The 17136-nt window shown below is 33.5% G+C and overlaps 1 long non-coding RNA gene across 1 annotated transcript; it reads right to left on the reverse strand.

Moving 5' to 3' along the window:
• Nucleotides 1-813: 813 nt before the first annotated feature.
• On the reverse strand, nucleotides 814-5699 carry LOC141407127 (uncharacterized). The gene is made up of 2 exons (XR_012414499.1): nucleotides 3797-5699; nucleotides 814-1419 (listed from the first exon to the last, which is right to left on the reverse strand). It is a non-coding gene; the product is annotated as an uncharacterized lncRNA (long non-coding RNA).
• Nucleotides 5700-17136: the final 11437 nt, after the last annotated feature.

Here is a 17136-nt window from a genome sequence, read left to right on the forward strand (position 1 = left end):
AGACTCTGACTCTTCAGTACATAGGCAATGCTCCTTCTTTGTGGCCAAAGGTGGAGACTGTAAAAACAATATCAAGCTATACATGAAATGTGAGATATAGGATTATATCTTGATGTATTGTCACTTGGCTGAAATATCTATTTTAAGATAGTAGGAAGAGAAAGATTTAGTAATATTTACTAATTAAAATGTGGCTCATGTTTTCTTTACACAGCCTGTTTCCAAAGTAGAAATTATAATAAAGAAGCAATAGTGTATTGACATCACTAAATCCAATAGGTCAAAAGAAAAAAAAAGCCTAAATTTTAAAATAACAATCTAAGAGCTTTACTGCAGAAAAAGTTAAATTTATATTGGTTTTCCTCATAATATCTGACTACATTTCTCTTCTTAATGACCGTAGTGGCCATTTGTTCTTAGGGATTTCACTGAAAATTAATGCCTCATTGAAAAAAATAAGTGGTTCCTGTATTCATACATCATGAAACATAAAAGATGTATGGTGAAGTTGACAAGATCACTTCTTTATGTTTTTTAAATTTGTTAAAATGTTTTTCTTAAAAGAAGGTACAGGTCTAAGTACAGTGGAGAAGTAGCAGTAATATTTAACAGCCAAGTTGAAAAACTCTCTAATTTAATTTTAAATGTTTTTGTATAGTTCTAATTTCATAAAAGAAGAAAAAAACTATATGAAAGTAAAGGTTAAAATATATTTCTTAAAAATCAAATTCATTTGAAACCTGAAGTTAAAATATTAAAACTATTGCGGGATCAACATTTTACCAACATTTCATAGAAAAAAATTACATACACTTTTAATCAAAACGTTTGACTTATTAAAAAATGATACTTTTTTACTGTGTTACAAACTGTAGAGAGTATTGAACATCCACATATCTGAAAGTATATCAATGTGATATAAATAAGTAATACAGATAAATATGGTGTTTTTTCCATTTCAAAATTATTACTTCTTGGCTTCAAGAAAGTTTGACGTTGAAGTTGGAATGTAAAAAAGATCAAAGATGGAAGAGTTTTAAAAGTTAATCTGTTGAGCAATGCCAAAACTTCATTACAGGATCCCTTTCAGATATTCATCCATCTTCTGTTTAAATACCCAAGAATGCTGAACTTACTACTGCCTAAGACACTCCATGCTAGTGTTGACAACCCATTTATGAGTAAAGTTCTTTCAATGCTCAGTCACCTGGAAAAATAATAATTTATAATTTGCTGGAAATTCTCTTCTACTGGTTATAACAGCAAAAGTATATATTCAAAGTGGAGACTAAGGTTCCAAAAGTTGTATCTTCAGAGGGCCTTTCAGGTCATGTGACCGCAAGTGTTTGCGACAGTTTTCTTCTTGCAATTTTTAAACAATATAATGTATACCATTTTTAAAGTTATGGACACTGAGATCTACAAGAAGCAGAAAAAAAGAACAATAGTGCACAAAAGTATCAATAATAAATAGTTTAGATTGAAATCTATGAGAATTTAAACCATAGTTGAGGACTCCAATTAAGCACCCAAAATAAAGAAGATCCATGATTCGGGTATCTACAATACATAATTTATATATGACATATATAAATATATGATAACTGATCGTAAAATGGAAAAAAATGAAAGATGACAATTTTATTCATGTCATTCATTCACTTATTCCAAAACTATTTACTGAGCATTTATTAGGTGCCAGAACCTGTGTTAGACACCTAAAAGCTCATAAACACAGAGACTTTTGTAAAATCCCTATGGAAGTAAAAACAAAAAATGAGAGAGAGAGAGAGAGAGAGACTTTCTATATACAAAATTTTGGTACCAACCTTGTCATAGAGACACCGGTACAAATGTGGCTTTTACTAAGAGGTAATACAGGTGCTTGCTGTGGCATCTCAGATTGAGAACAAGGTTCATTTGTTGGTGCAATAAATTGCTAAGAGCAGTGAAATAGAAAATGACTGTATAGCTGAGTAAAGCCCTAGTTACTGAACCGTGGCACTAGGTTCTACTCAATTGAGCTAATGGGTATAGAATCTAGCACTGGTTCTTGCTAAAACCTACAACTCTTCGTTTAGTTAAACATAGAAAAAATATACCGAGTGAAAAAATGCACCTCAGGGTAATATGCATGTATTAATCTCTGTTAATTTTCGAGGTACAAAATGAGATCAATACTTTATTGGTTGTGCCTTTAACATGAATTTAGTTTGAATGTGATATCATCTGTTACTTTATTGAGAGAAATAGTAATGATGGCTAATGTTTATAATGGCCTCTTTATTTTTCTCAGGCTTAAGATAAAAACTAAACTATATGACACTCTGACAGAAGCTTCAATTCTAACTGTTTCAGAAGAACCAGAACAGACATCTCTTCTCTGAGCCTTCGGTCTTTATACTTTGGAAGAGAGAGATTTTAAATTTATTTGAAAGAGTGATCTTGCAAAATCTTTCTCCTTCACGAGATTTTTCTAGTAATTTATGCACCAAGGTGGGCTATTTAAAAATTAATTGACTCTGTAGATACCATGTGTTTGGGTCCCTGGAACTATATGACATTCATAGTTGTATACATTTTTCTTAATATATTGCTAGATGATCTGTGTGAAAGTAATGCCCTTGGAGCCCACTTTCAGGAAGACATAAATAACTTCGTAAACGTGTTGTGCTTCATAGTACATCTCTTTAATCGCAAATTTCTTAATTTTAGTAAGGCACATAAATATTACTCATCTGCTTCTTTTAAAGTACTACTTGTAGATAATAAAAATAGAAATAGATTTATTTTCATAAGAGTAATTGTCAGGGCACGTATACATAATGTACAAAATTAACGACATTAGGGATCCAGAAAAGGATGTTATTCAAAATTCTCTTCTTTGAATCTTGAAATTTTGAACCTCAAGAATTCTACACAAATATCCACAAGACTAGTAAATCAATGAAATTTGTAAGTCAATAATTATTGTCCAGTAAATTACTGAAGACCAAAACCTGAAAACATGGTTTAGACCAGGAGTCTGCACTCCCACAAGCTAAATCCAGCTTGCTGTCTGTTTTTTTTTTTTTTTTTTAGAAGTTTGTGTTAGAACACAGGCACATTCATTTCTGTACTTGCTGTCTATGACTGCTTTGACAATAGCAGAGGTGTGTAGATGCAACAGAAATATTTAATATTTAAATATTTAATATTAAAGCCTAAAATATTTACTATTTGACCCTTTACAGGAAGTGTGGTCATCTGGGGTCTTGACTGTTTATTATGCTGCAATCCACATTCTTATTAATCAATAAATCTTGTCAATACTACCTCCTAAGTAAATGAACAAATTTATTTTATTTCCTCTTTCCTATTATCTGTGCTACAAACCTAATTTAGTTCCTTATAATATCCATCTGAATTAAAGGCAATATTTTCTCAACTGTTCCCCAGTAGCCTCTCCACAATCAATTCATCCTTAGTCTTCATGATGTGTGAAAACATAGCTCTATCTCCGAAACCCTTTTCTGAGAGGTTGAAAAAGTTACCCAAATTTCTTTTTATCTTGTATAAAGCTCTTCCCAGTGTAGCTGCAAACTTAAATTAGCCTTACTCAGTATCTTGGATGAACTCAGGGTACACTATCATCTATTGTTTTCTCTACCTACCTCCTACTTAATCCACCAAACTCTGACTCATATTTTAAGTTCCTTCTTAAATGTAGCTTGAATGGGTATGACTTTTCTGACTATTTATGGCATAATTGGCAGCATTTGTCACTAAGTTATAGCAGTACTCTAATTGTACATACCTCTTTCTACATTGTATTGTATTTATTTGTATATGATCTTTGTATATCTTCTTTTCTGTGATATTATTATGAACATCTCAGTTAAAGGTAAATACCTTGATTCAATCATCTTCATATCTCCAATGTCTAGCACAAATCCTAGAAGACAATAGTTGTAAAATTAGTTTTCTTAATGGATATGTATAAAAGATAGTAATAGGAATAACCTAAAATTATGAAACTCACTTTTTATGAAGTGACTGATACAGTTAAATCGCTGTTTTATTTGTTAAATGGAATGTAAAATGTTCTTCCCACAAAGACATTAACTATGTGAGATAATACATATGTTAATTTGCTAGATTTAGTCATTCCACAATGTATATATACTTCAAAACATCATGTTGTACACGGTAAATACATACAATTCTATGTGTCAATATAAAAAATAAAATAAAAATCAAGAAAGAAACCACTTAACTAAAAAAAACTGCTTTAATTTACTCTGACTCCTATTTGTTTAATAATATGTCCTAAATGAAAAAGTAATTTATTTTATTATTATGACTAGGTGGTGAATGTCTATTGAGCATTTCCATATTCCTAGATATGTTATCTTTAATAGCTGTCATGTAGATATTTACTCCATCTATATATGTTTATTTATTTACTCAATTAATCATCTACTGAATGAGTTTTATATTCCAGAATCTGTACTACACTTTGAGAATACAATGATAAGCAAAGCAGACAGCCACTTTCCTTATAAAGCCAATAATTTAGTAGACAGACAATAAAATTAAAGAGATAAATGTATATTATGAGTAGGATTTTGTAAGAAATGAACATTTCAATGTAACAGAAGATAGAAATCAGGGATACTAAAGGAGATTGGAAAGTTTTCTGTGAGGAGGTAACATTTAAGGGAGACAGAAAGGGTGAGGTGGAGTCAGCAGCTGTGGCAGTTGTGTTCTAAAAATATTCCAGGCAGAAGAAATAGGTTGCATCTAAACTTTGTTGTATCATTAAAAAATTTAACTTTTCTTTTTTTGGTACTTTGTTGATATAGCTGTACATATTTTGGGAATACATGTGATATTTTGATACCTCTATACTATAATGAGTATAATATTTGTACCCATTAACCAACTTTTCTTCATCCGCCATATCCCCCAACTTTTCCAGGCTCCAGTAGCCACTATGCTACTCTCTACTTCCATGAAATCGACTTTTTTTTAGTTCCCACACATATGTTTTTCAAGGAATGGGGAGAGAGTTAATGTGGTAACAAGACAGTAGTAGGGAACAGGAGTCAAGATGGAGCAGAGGGCTAAAGATTAGTTGGATTTTTCATAGCCTTGAGAGTAAAAATTAAATTTATTCAAAATTTTAGGAAGCCTTGGCAGACTTTACTTGAAGGCCTAATGTGATGACATTTTTGTACTAAAAAGATTATTCTGGGGATTGCTATGTGGAGATTGGATTGGAAAGGTAGTTAGGAGATTCAAAAACTGTGTATTTTCCTAAAAAAGTAAGAATTGATAGTGCTTTGGTCTAGGCTCTAGGGTGGTAGCAATGAGATAAGAAACTGACAATAGAGAGGAATCATGATTGAAAATTCTAATTCATGATTGCTAAATACAGTATCTGGGACTAACTTATTAAATTAGTGTATCATATGTGATGCTAAGCTCATACGTTTGGTCTGAAATTGTTCTGTAAGCTTTTTTATTCTATGGCATGGTGTGTACAGAACAGGACTAAGATAGATGAATATTCAGGAGATACTGGGTGTAATGGCATGGTTGGTTGAATGGAGAATTTTCTCTACTGAAAGTCAATTCTCCAGAACCTATTCATTATAAGTCCATGCAATCATTCATTTGACACTGGGGTTGGCAATTTTTCCTTAAAGTGCCAGACAGTAGGCCCGGCGTGGTGGCTCACACCTGTAATCCCAGCACTTTGGGAGGCCGAGGCGGGCGGATCATGAGGTCAGGAGATCGAGACCATCCTGGCTAACAAAGTGAAACCCCATTTCTACTAAAAATACAAAAAATTAGCCAGGTGAGGTGGCGGGCACCTGTAGTCCCACCTACTTGAGAGGCTGAGGTGGGAGAATGGAGTGAACCCGAAGGCAGAGGTTGCAGTGAGCCGAGATCATGCCACTGCACTCCAGCCTGGGTGACAGGGAGAGACGCCATCTCAAAAAAAAAAAAAAAAAAAAAAAAAGTGCCAGATACTAAATATTTCAGACTTTATGGGCCATCCAGTCTTTGCCACAACTACTGAGCTCCGCAGTTGTAGCAACCAAACAGTCTTAAACAATATGTAAATGAATAGGTGTGACTATGTCTTAATAAAACTTTATTTAAAAACAGGCAGGAACCATGATTTTGTCTTCAAGCTATGGGCCTACATCTGATTTCTCATATGAATAATGTACTTACCATTAACCAGACTTGTTTTAGTTGAGCCTATTATTACATTACACCTCATCTTACTCACATACATCTGGATCAGAGTTAGTATTTAAAGACCTTTCTATAGGATAAAACTGAAACAAATGAATAATTTTAAGAAACAAAATAACAAAGATGCTAAAATTTATCATGATTTTATCAGTGGATCTAAAAATGATAAATACTTGTTTTCCTATCTCAGCCTATTCACCCTTGAAGACCCAAATATTTATTTTTGTGGGAATTCTCAGCAGTTCTTCTACTTACCCTCTGAAGATTCATTTTACCTATTCTCTATGACTTTCTAGAATGTAGTTCGTAAATACATTATAGGACTCGTTGTATTTTATTACAAGTGTTTATTTATGGAACTGCCGTGTTCATCATGCTTCGAGTTTCTTGTGGGTGAGCACTATTTCTTATTTATTGGTCATTTAGTTTTCATTTTAAAACAATGCTTATTAGATATCAACTATATATAGGTACCATTCTAAGTACTGAGGAAATAATAAAGCATAACATAATATTTTGTATTATAATAATGATACAAAAAACAGCATAGTCTTTCTCACAGTAAAGCAGATATTACACAAAGGAATTGATATTTTGTATTACAGTTTGAAAGATCTATTAAGAAAATTAAAGAGATGACATAAAGAATATCCAAGATCTGGGACAAAGCATTTCACTCTTTCCTCTGAAAAAAAAAAGTATTACAATCAGCATCTGCAAAGGTTCTGATTAAACTGATTTTGACAAGCTATAGAAACAGAAGGAAGGGCATTATGGCTACAGAGTTGATGAGGAGTTGAGGAAATGGGCAGGAGATGATAGTAGAAAGCCTTGCAGACAAACCTGTGGCAAATGGTATTTTCCAAAAACCACTACAGTAACTCGCCTGCCTCACAGGCTCCTCCAAAACCCTGCCACTTCTCCCATCAATGAATGGCACCAAATCCCCTTTGCTGGAGCCTAGATGGGTCTTTATGACTGCCTTGAGCAATAGAGTAAGGTAGAAGTGACATTCTGTACATTTTAAAACAAAGTGATATATTTTCTAGTAGGTTCTCTTTCAGGATGCTCACCCTTGTTCCTCACCCATCCTAAGAAGAGGAAGCCGCCTTAAGAGTCCCACGTTGAGAGGAACTGAAGCTCCTGGGCTCCCACATATAACTGACCAGCATGCAATTGCTGTTTTGGGGAGGGCGGACAACTGGAATGTATAAGTTAACCTCATTTTATAATCTGTGTCTGGGACAAATAAAGTCCTTATTAAATCATATTGATATTGATGGAATCACGGAAGGAAATGCAAGCAAGCCATAATTACAGAAATTACTTTCTCTGGGTAAATGAGGTCATAAAACCCTAGTGACACTAATCTTAGCCATAATTTTTGAATGTACTTATGTTCCCACATTTATCACTTCATTTATTATTTGTAATAGGCCTTATTTTTTAGAGAAGGTTTAGCAAAATTGAGCAGAAGGTACAGATTTCCGTGTAACTCATGTCCCCACACATCCATAGCCTCTCTCATCATGAACATTATTTTCTTTATTTTGCATTTTGAAACATCAATTCATATTTGATCCATTGTTTCTTATATTTAAAAGTTGCCTTCAATTATTGAATGTTTACACATTTCAAGTACATTTTTATTGAAGTATGACATACATAATAAAACATGGACCATAATAAAAGTGCATAGCTTGATGAATTTTCACAAAGAGAACACATCTGTGAAGCAAGTATCTAGATTGAAAAATTAAATATTACCACAGCCCAGCTGTCCCCTCCATGCCACTCGTAATCACAATGCCTACCCCAAAAATAATAGCTTATCTGACTTCTAACATCATAGGTTAAGTTTGCTTGATTTGAAATGTTGAGTTAATGGAATCATACACAACAAACTCTGATATGATTTTCATCATACTATGTATATACATACTATGATGATACATCATAGTATGATGTAAATGTAGTGTATAGATACATTTCATTAATTCTCATTATTATGCAGTATTTTCTGTATGTATTTATCACAATTTACATACACAATGTTCTCAATGGATATTAGGGCTGTTTCCAACACCATGAAAAATTATTGCTGCTGGGAACTTACCTAGGAGTAGAACTGTGGTGTCTTAAACTGCATATACGCTGCATTTAAGAAAATATTTTCAGAGCTGTTGTATTAATTTTACTAATTTACACTCCCACCGTCAGTGACTGAGAATTCCCATTGTTCCACATTCTCACCAATGCTTCGTGTTGCTAGTCTTTTTTATTTTAGCAATTCTGGTAAATATGTGGCAGTATCTCCTTGTGGTTTTATTTTTGTTTCCTGATGACTAATGCTGTTGAGTACATTTTCATATGTTTACTGTCTATTTGGATAGCCTCTTTCAGGAAATGTCTGTCAAGTCTGTCCAGATGTTCTGTTAGATTGTTTACCTCCTTGTTGTTGATTATAGAAAAAAAAACACTACATATATATATATATATACATTCATTCCAGGTATGTCCTTCCTTGCGCACAAGTATTGCAAATATTTTCTCCCATTGTGTGTCATAATTTTTCACTCTCTTAATTATGTCTCTCAATTAGCAGATTTTTTTATTTAATATAATTAAATTACATTTTTTGTGTTATAATTAGTGACTTTTGGCATACTACTTAAGAAATATTTGTCTACCTCCAAGTAATAAAAATATTCTGCTGTGTTTCCTTTGAGAAACATTTTAAAATTTGATTCAGAATCCATCTACAATTGATTTTTTGTATCAATACCTATTTTTCCCATATGTGTATCAAATTTAATCCATACCCTTATATGAATGAAAGCACATTTTATGTTTTCTTTTGTGATTGATATTTTCCACTTAATCTATTTCTTATCAGATTAAATCATGTTGCTTTATCTAGTAATAGTGTATTTTTTCTCACAGCTGTATAATACCACAGTGTATCTATACCCTATAATTCATTTATGCATTTTGCTTAGTAACATATCTAGATCACTTTTAGCTATCCAGTTATTAAAAACATTACTGTTGTGATCACTCTATTATGTTGGTGAACATATGTGTGTATCTCACTGAGTATATACCTATGAGTCAAGTTTGTGGGTTAGATGTTATGCACATGTTTAGATTTAGTAGTACTGAAGAAGCATTTCTCAAATAGTTTACAATTTTGTGACCCAAACGGCAGTATATGAATACCTGTGTTTTCTAATTCATCAAATCAGTTGGTATTTGTTCTTTCTTTTACATTTTTGTTCTTCTAGTTCTATGTTGTGATATTTCTTGTCATTTTAATTTGTATTTCTCTGATCAGAAAACTAGAATAGTTGAATAATTTCCTGTATATTCACCGGTCATTTGAATATCCTCTTTTGTGAAATGCCTATTCAAAATAATTCAGAAAAATTGAAGATTACTTTGAAATATTATCTCCAAAATAATTGAAGGGAGATAATTCTATGAGATTCTTTCACTTTTTCATATTGATTTTTATGTTTCTTTTTATTTTTAATATTTAAAAAATGTTCTCTGTATGCAAGTCCTTTGTGTAATGCATGGGTTGTAACCATATTCTCTCAGACAACAGTTTGACCTTTTTCCTCACTAATGGTATTTCTTTTTTTCTTATTGTAAATTATATTTTACAGTTGTTTTGTATGGGTGCATAGTAAGTGTTCATATTTATGGGGTACATGAGATATTTTGGTACAGGCCTGTGTAATAATAACTAACATCAGGGTAAATGGGGGTATCAGTCTCCACAGGTATTTATCCTTTCTTTGTATTACAAATAATCCAAGTAAACTCTTTTAGTTATTTTTAAATGTACAATAAATTACCATTGACTGTAGTCAGCCTGTTGTGTTATTGAATACTAGATCTTATTCATTCTATCTAACTATATTTTTGTACCCATTAGCCATCTCTACTCCCCCCAACCCCACTAACCTTTCCAGCCTCTGGTAACCATTGTTACACTCTCTATCTCGATGAGTTCAACTGTTTTAATTTTCAGCTTCCACAAATAAGTGAGAACATGAAAAATTTGTCTTTCTGTGCCTGGCTTATTTCATTTAACATAATTACCTCCAGTTTCATCCATGTCGTAAATGACAGAATCTCATTATTTTATGGCTGAATAGTACTCAATTGTGTATATATACCACATGTTCTTTATCCATATGTCTATTAATGGACACTTGGGTTGTTTTCAAATCTTGGCTATTGTTAATGATGTTTCTTAATAAAATGTATAAAGACAATCTGGTCTAATTTTTTCATTTAAAAAATTTTTGAGATGACACCTTTGTCTGAAGAAAAAATCTTTGCTAATCTCCAAATTATGATTTTTTCTCTTTCCTTTTAAATATCCCACATATTAATAATGAATAAAAATCCTATCTTACACTCTGTAAGAGTGATAATCAGACTGAATCATAATAGGTTATAGCAACAGAGTTTTGGCATGAATAATTATGAAAACATATCAAATGTGTGTGTTTCTCTGTGCCAATCCAACTGTGTTCTTTTTACTAACGAAAATACCTTGAAAGTACCTATTCCTACAAAGTTCCAAGAGTAGGATACCTCTTATTTCATGGTTAGCATTTGATTAACGTTCTGATGATCTAAAAGTTCAAAGGAGTTGGAATGAACCAGTTCTATCATTGTCATTTTTATTTCTGAGATTTATATTACCAAATATGGACTATAGATCTCAAACTGATGTCTGTGTAGTCAAGGGAATTAGGAAATGAAAGTTAAACTTTATTCATTAAGGTATATGAATTGTCTAATTCCTTCAAAGTGTTTCATTCTCACTGATTAAGAACCCCCCTTTGAAATGGTAGACTGTATTCAAGTGTAAGTTTGATAGAATTTTTTTAAAGGCTCTTTTAATGATATGCACTGACAGATTCACATACAACAGATGCTTGGTCACTCACTCAAATTTCTGATCATTTTCCAACACTTCAGACGGAGTGATTTTGACTGCCATTTGTTCCAGACCAAAGACTTTCAGGCCAGAAGCAAATGTCTTTTAAATTCCATGTGATTAATGTCCCTCAACAGTGTATTTGTCACTTCCAAAAACTCCACATATTGTTCTCCAAGGCAAACCTACCCTGAACTGATCTGGAGAAGAAATGAGGCATGTTGAATAAGCACTATTAGATTTTAATTTGACTGAAACTCAATAATCCTCACTGCTGGAAATTAAACATTAAGATCCTGAAGCAGAGACAGGAACTAAAATCTTACCTCATTTTTTTCTTATGTCTAGGTTCACTAAGAAAGGTGATGACACTAATGTGTCGATCTTATCAATGAATAATAAATAATGTGTTAGGTCATGTAGATGTCACATAGTCGAATGAACCCTGTTTCATCATTTCGCATACAATTACTAAGAGAAATAAGATCAAATGTCTACTTTGGCAATGTTCTGAGAAAGGCAATCTACCATTTTTTGTTTTTGTTCCCCCACCCCCTTAGCGTTTCAAGCTCTCAATTCTATCCTCAGCAAAATGAATTTTAAGCTTAAAAACTCTTCTTACCTTAGAATTATGCTTTTTATTGTGTGATTTGGACCTTGACATGAAAATGGAAGCTATTCATTCACCTTTAAACACCATAAAACTCATTTTTATAAAATTCACTTTTAACTCATGATATTAAACACAATTTATTTAGTGCCATGGAAAATGCAGGAAATAAGAATCAATCCCTTGGAACTCTTAAAACTCTTTTCCTTTTTAAGCTCATCTATTAAATATCTCTTCTGTGAAAAGATAACAGAAAACAATGTTCTATTGATATTATCAGATACTCAGGTTTTGGAAGGAACAGAGAAAATCCCCTAGACAAGCACCATCCTACAGCAACATAATGCCAACCACAAATGTATGCAACATATGTCATTTAACAATTTTTAGTAGACACATTAAATAAAGTAAACCAACATAGGTAAATTAATTTTAGTAATATCTTTTATCTAGTCCAGTAATCATCATATTATCTTTTCAATATGTACTCAATGTCATTTATTAATAAGATATTTGCATTTTTGATGTGAAATCTTTGAAATCCAGTGTGTGTTTTAAGCTTTCAGTATATGTCAATTTGGATTCATAAGATTTCGAGTGTCCAGTGCCCACATGTGGCTGGTGGCTACCAAATTGAGCAGTACAGCTCTAGCACATTTGAATTTACTTCTCAAGATAGAAACACTTGGAATAAAATCTTATCTTTTATATCTGTCTTTACTGTTTACTTTTCTAATGGCTCTTTTTGCTTTTCATCTATTTTTATTTTTTATAGAGATGAGGTCTTGATATGTTGCCCAGTCTGGTCTCAAACTCCTGGGCTCAAGCAATCCTCCTGCCTCAGCCTCCCCAAGTGCCAAGATTACAGGTGTGAGCCACCACGGCCAGCCCCATTACTTTTCTAGTCACTGGATTATAATCCCAATCAATCCTCGTTTTATTTTCCTTCAAGCTAGTAAAAGAAATTACTAGAATTATAACTTTTTTTTTTTTTTTTTGAGATAGAGTCTCGCTCTGTTACCCAGACTGGAGTGCAGTGGCCGGATCTCAGCTCACTGCAAGCTCCGCCTCCCGGGTTTACGCCATTCTCCTGCCTAAGCCTCCCGAGTAGCTGGGACTGCAGGCGCCTGCCACCTCACCGGGCTAGTTTTTTTGTATTTTTTAGTAGAGACGGGGTTTCACCGTGTTAGCCAGGATGGTCTCGATCTCCTGACCTCGTGATCCGAGACGGGTGGATCACAAGAATTATAACATTTTGATAGCAAGGTATGAATTCCAGAAAATACATTGAATTATTGATGATTATTGATATAATTTCCATTTAAAGCTTTCTTTTAATAGAATTTGTTGCCTTTAATTGTTTTGTCTGGGATAAAAGTTATGTCTGCCACTTGCACGTTAGGTGAACATAGGCAACTTATTTTGAATCTCTAAGTTGTAGCTTCCTCATTCCTAAAATGAAGAAATAATATATTATATATATATATTTATATATATATATATAAATTTATATATATATATATTTTTTTTTTTTTTTGAGACGGAGTCTCACTCTGTCACCCAGGCTAGAGTGCACCACGTCCGGCCAGAAATAACATTTTTTTCATAAGATTGTTCAGAGAATTTCATGAGGTCATGCTTATATACTTAGTATAGGGCCTGGCACATTATAAGAGCTTACTATACACAAATAAACATTCTTGTTTAATAGGCATTTTTCATCAAGTAGAAAACATAAGCGTTTTCTTTGACTTTTTCATTTACCTTGAGATGCAGAAAAGATATTATAAAGTTATTTAATTTGCATATCTGTTAAACAGAAACCATTTTATTCAAAGTATCCCTGTGCTCAAATTGCAAGTCCTCACTGGCCTTCTTTAACATCATTTTACTCTCATTCAAACTACTCAAATTTTTTCAACACTGATTTTTTTTCCTGATTTATACAAGCAATTTAACTACGTAAGATTTAAGGTAGCTTTTGACCCATCAACAGCTGATTACAAGAATACCTCAGTTTATTGTACCTCACTTTATAGTGCTTCACAGATACTGTGTTTTGTTTTGTTTTGTTTTGTTTTGTTTTTTTCCCAGTTCAACGTTTGTGGCGACCCTGCATTGAGAAAGTCTGTCCTTACAATTTTCCCAAAAGCTTGTGCTGACTTTGTGTCTCTGCTTCATATTTTGGTAATTCTTGCAATATTTGCAATATTTCATACTTTTACATTATTGTTATATCTGTTGTGATAATCTGTGCTCAGTGATCTTTGATATTACTATTGTAATTGAGGGTACAACTGACCATGCCCATTTAAAAAGGCAAACATTTCTCTCTCTCTCTCTCTCTTTTTTTAGAAATTCTGTTTAACTATGTTGCCCAGGCTGGAATATAGTGGCTATTCACTGGCATGATCACAGAGCACTACAGCCTCAAACTCCTGGGCTCAAGCCATCCTCCTGCCTCAGCCACCAGAATAGCTGAGATTACTGGAATGAGCAGCCATGCTTGGCCAGAAGACAAACTTAATCAATACTTATTGTATGTGTTCTGACTCCTCCACTGAGGCTGTTCTCCCATCTCTATCCCTTTCTTAGGGTGTCCCTGTTCCCTGAGACATAACAATATTGAAAATAGGCCAATTAGTAACCATACAATGGCCTTTAAGTGTTCAAGTAAAAGAAAGAGTTGTAAGTCCCGTTCTTTAAATCAAAAGCTAGAAAATGATTAAGCTTAGTGAGGAAGGCATGTGGAAAACTGAGACAGGCTGAAAGCTGGACCTTGTCAGCCCAACAGTTAGCCAAATTGTGAGTGCGATGAAAAATTGTTGAAGAAAATTAAAGATGCTACTCCAATGAACATACAAATGATAAGAAAGTGAAATGGCCTTATATCTGATATCGAGAAAGTTTGAGTGGACTGGATAGAAGATTAAACCAGACACATTTCTTTAAAAACTACAGCCTAATCTAGAGCAAGACCCTAACTCTATTCAATTTTATGAAGGCTGAGAGAGGCAAGAAAAGTGGAGAAGAATAATTTGAAGCTAGCAGAGGCTTGTTAAAGAGGTTTAAGGAAAGGTGCCATCTCCATAACATAAAAGTGCAAGATGAAGCAACAAATATTGATGTAGAAGCTACAGCAAATTACCTAGAAGATTTTGCTGAAATCATTGATGAAGGTGACTCCACTAAACAACAGACTTAAAATGGCGGCAAAATTGCCTTCTATTAGAAGAAGATACCATCTAGGACTTTCATAGCTAAAGAGGAGAGGTCAATTCCTGGCTTCAAAGCTCCTAAGGACAGGCTAACTCTCTTACTAGAAGTTAATATGGCTGGTGACTTTAAATCGAAGTCAATATACTACTCATATAACACTCTGAAAATATTAGGGCCCTTAAGAATTATGCTGAATTTACTCTGACTGTGCTTTATAAATAGCACAACAAAGCACATGTGTTTACAGCAGGGACTACCATATATTTTGTGCTCACTGCTGAGGCCTACTGCTCAGAACAAATGATTTGTTTCAAAATATTACTGGTGATTAATAATGCAAAGGGTCACCAAAGAGATCTGACGGAGATGTAAAAGAAGATTTATGGTGGTTTTTTTGCGGGGGAGGGGCTCCTAGAACATCATCCAATCTGCAGCCCATGGATCAAAGAGTAATTTTGGCTTTTGAGTCTTATGATTTAAGAAACACATTCTATAATGGATCTGGGTAAAATAAATTGAAAACCTTCTGGAAAAGATTTGTCATTCTAGATGTTGTTAAGAACATTCATGACTCAGGGGAGGAGGTCAAAATATCAACATTAACAGAAGTTTGGAAGAAGTTGATACCAACCCTCATGAATGACTTTGAGGAGTTTAAGACTTTAGTGGGGGAAAGTCACTGCAGATGTGGTGGAAATAGAAGGAGAACTAAAATTAGAAGTGTGGCTTGAAGATGTGATGGAATTGCAATCTCGTGATAAAACTTTAACAGATAAGGAGGTGTTTCTCATGGATGAACAAAGAAAGTGGTTTCTTGAGATGGAATCATCTACTCCTGGTGAAGATGCTGTCAATATTGTAGAAATGATAACAAAGGAATTAGAATATGCCATAACCTTAGTTAATAAAGCAGCGACAGGGTTTGAGAGAATTGACTCCAATTTTGAAAGAAGTTATACTGTGAGTAAAATGCTACCAAACAGCATTGCATACTACAGAGAAATCTTTCATGAAAGGAGGAGTCAAGAGATGTGGCAAGCCTCATTGTTGTCATATTTTAAGAAATTGCCACAGCCACCCCAGCCTTCAACAGCTACTACCCTGATCAGTGAACACTCATGGAGGCAAGACCATCCACCAATAAAACAATTACAACTCCCTGAAGGCTCAGAGGATCATTAGTAATCTTCAAAAACAAAGATCTTTTAAATTAAGGTATATACTTTTAAAATATAGATATAATGCTATTGCACACTTAATAGACTGCAGTATAGTGTAAGCATTTCTTCTACATGCACTGGAAAACCAAAGAGTTCATGGGACTTGCTTATTCCAATATTCAGTTTACTCTGTTGATCTGGAACTGAGTCCATATCTTTGAGATATACCTATATAATGTTAAGTACAATTTTGCTCTTGTGGTTTTCACTAAAAGAGGAATAACTTTATTTAAAATATGTGTAAGTTCCCAATTAATCAAAGTATCAATTAATTGGAATATTTTCCCAATTATGTTAGAGAGATGAGAGAGTGCAATTCCATCTATTTCATTTATATCTCATAAGGATGATTTCTGCAACTTTTTCTAATTTTGTTTTATCACAATTCCACCCACTTACTAGATATATTCTCCATACAACACCCAGTCACCTTTTCAAAAACATAAATTAGATAGAATCATTTATAGATCAGAAACCTTACGTTATATTCAAAATGCAACCAAACTCCCTAAACGGCGCCACTGAGCAGATTCTGTTCTATTGTATATCCACACTGGCCTTTCTTTCTTTTGAAATCTTAATCCTTAGTTGATCACCTCTGCCTAGAATATTTTGCTCCCTCTTAATGTTCAGCACTTATATTAAATGTCACCTCTTCAGAGTACTTTTCTCTGAACAAATTACCTAAAGAACAACCCAATTAAAACCTTAGTTATCCTCTCTCTCATCCCATCATTCTCTATCATATTATTGTCTTCTACCTGACTGCTCTCACAATCTGAGATGTTCATATTTGTGTATTTCTTGGTCTAGTTAAGGTCCTCTCCTTCACCAACAAAATATGAATCCTTGCGGGGAAGGAGCACATCTATTCTATTCCC

Source organism: Macaca fascicularis, chromosome 6, assembly GCF_037993035.2.
Source record: "Macaca fascicularis isolate 582-1 chromosome 6, T2T-MFA8v1.1".
Lineage (NCBI taxonomy): Eukaryota > Metazoa > Chordata > Mammalia > Primates > Cercopithecidae > Macaca > Macaca fascicularis.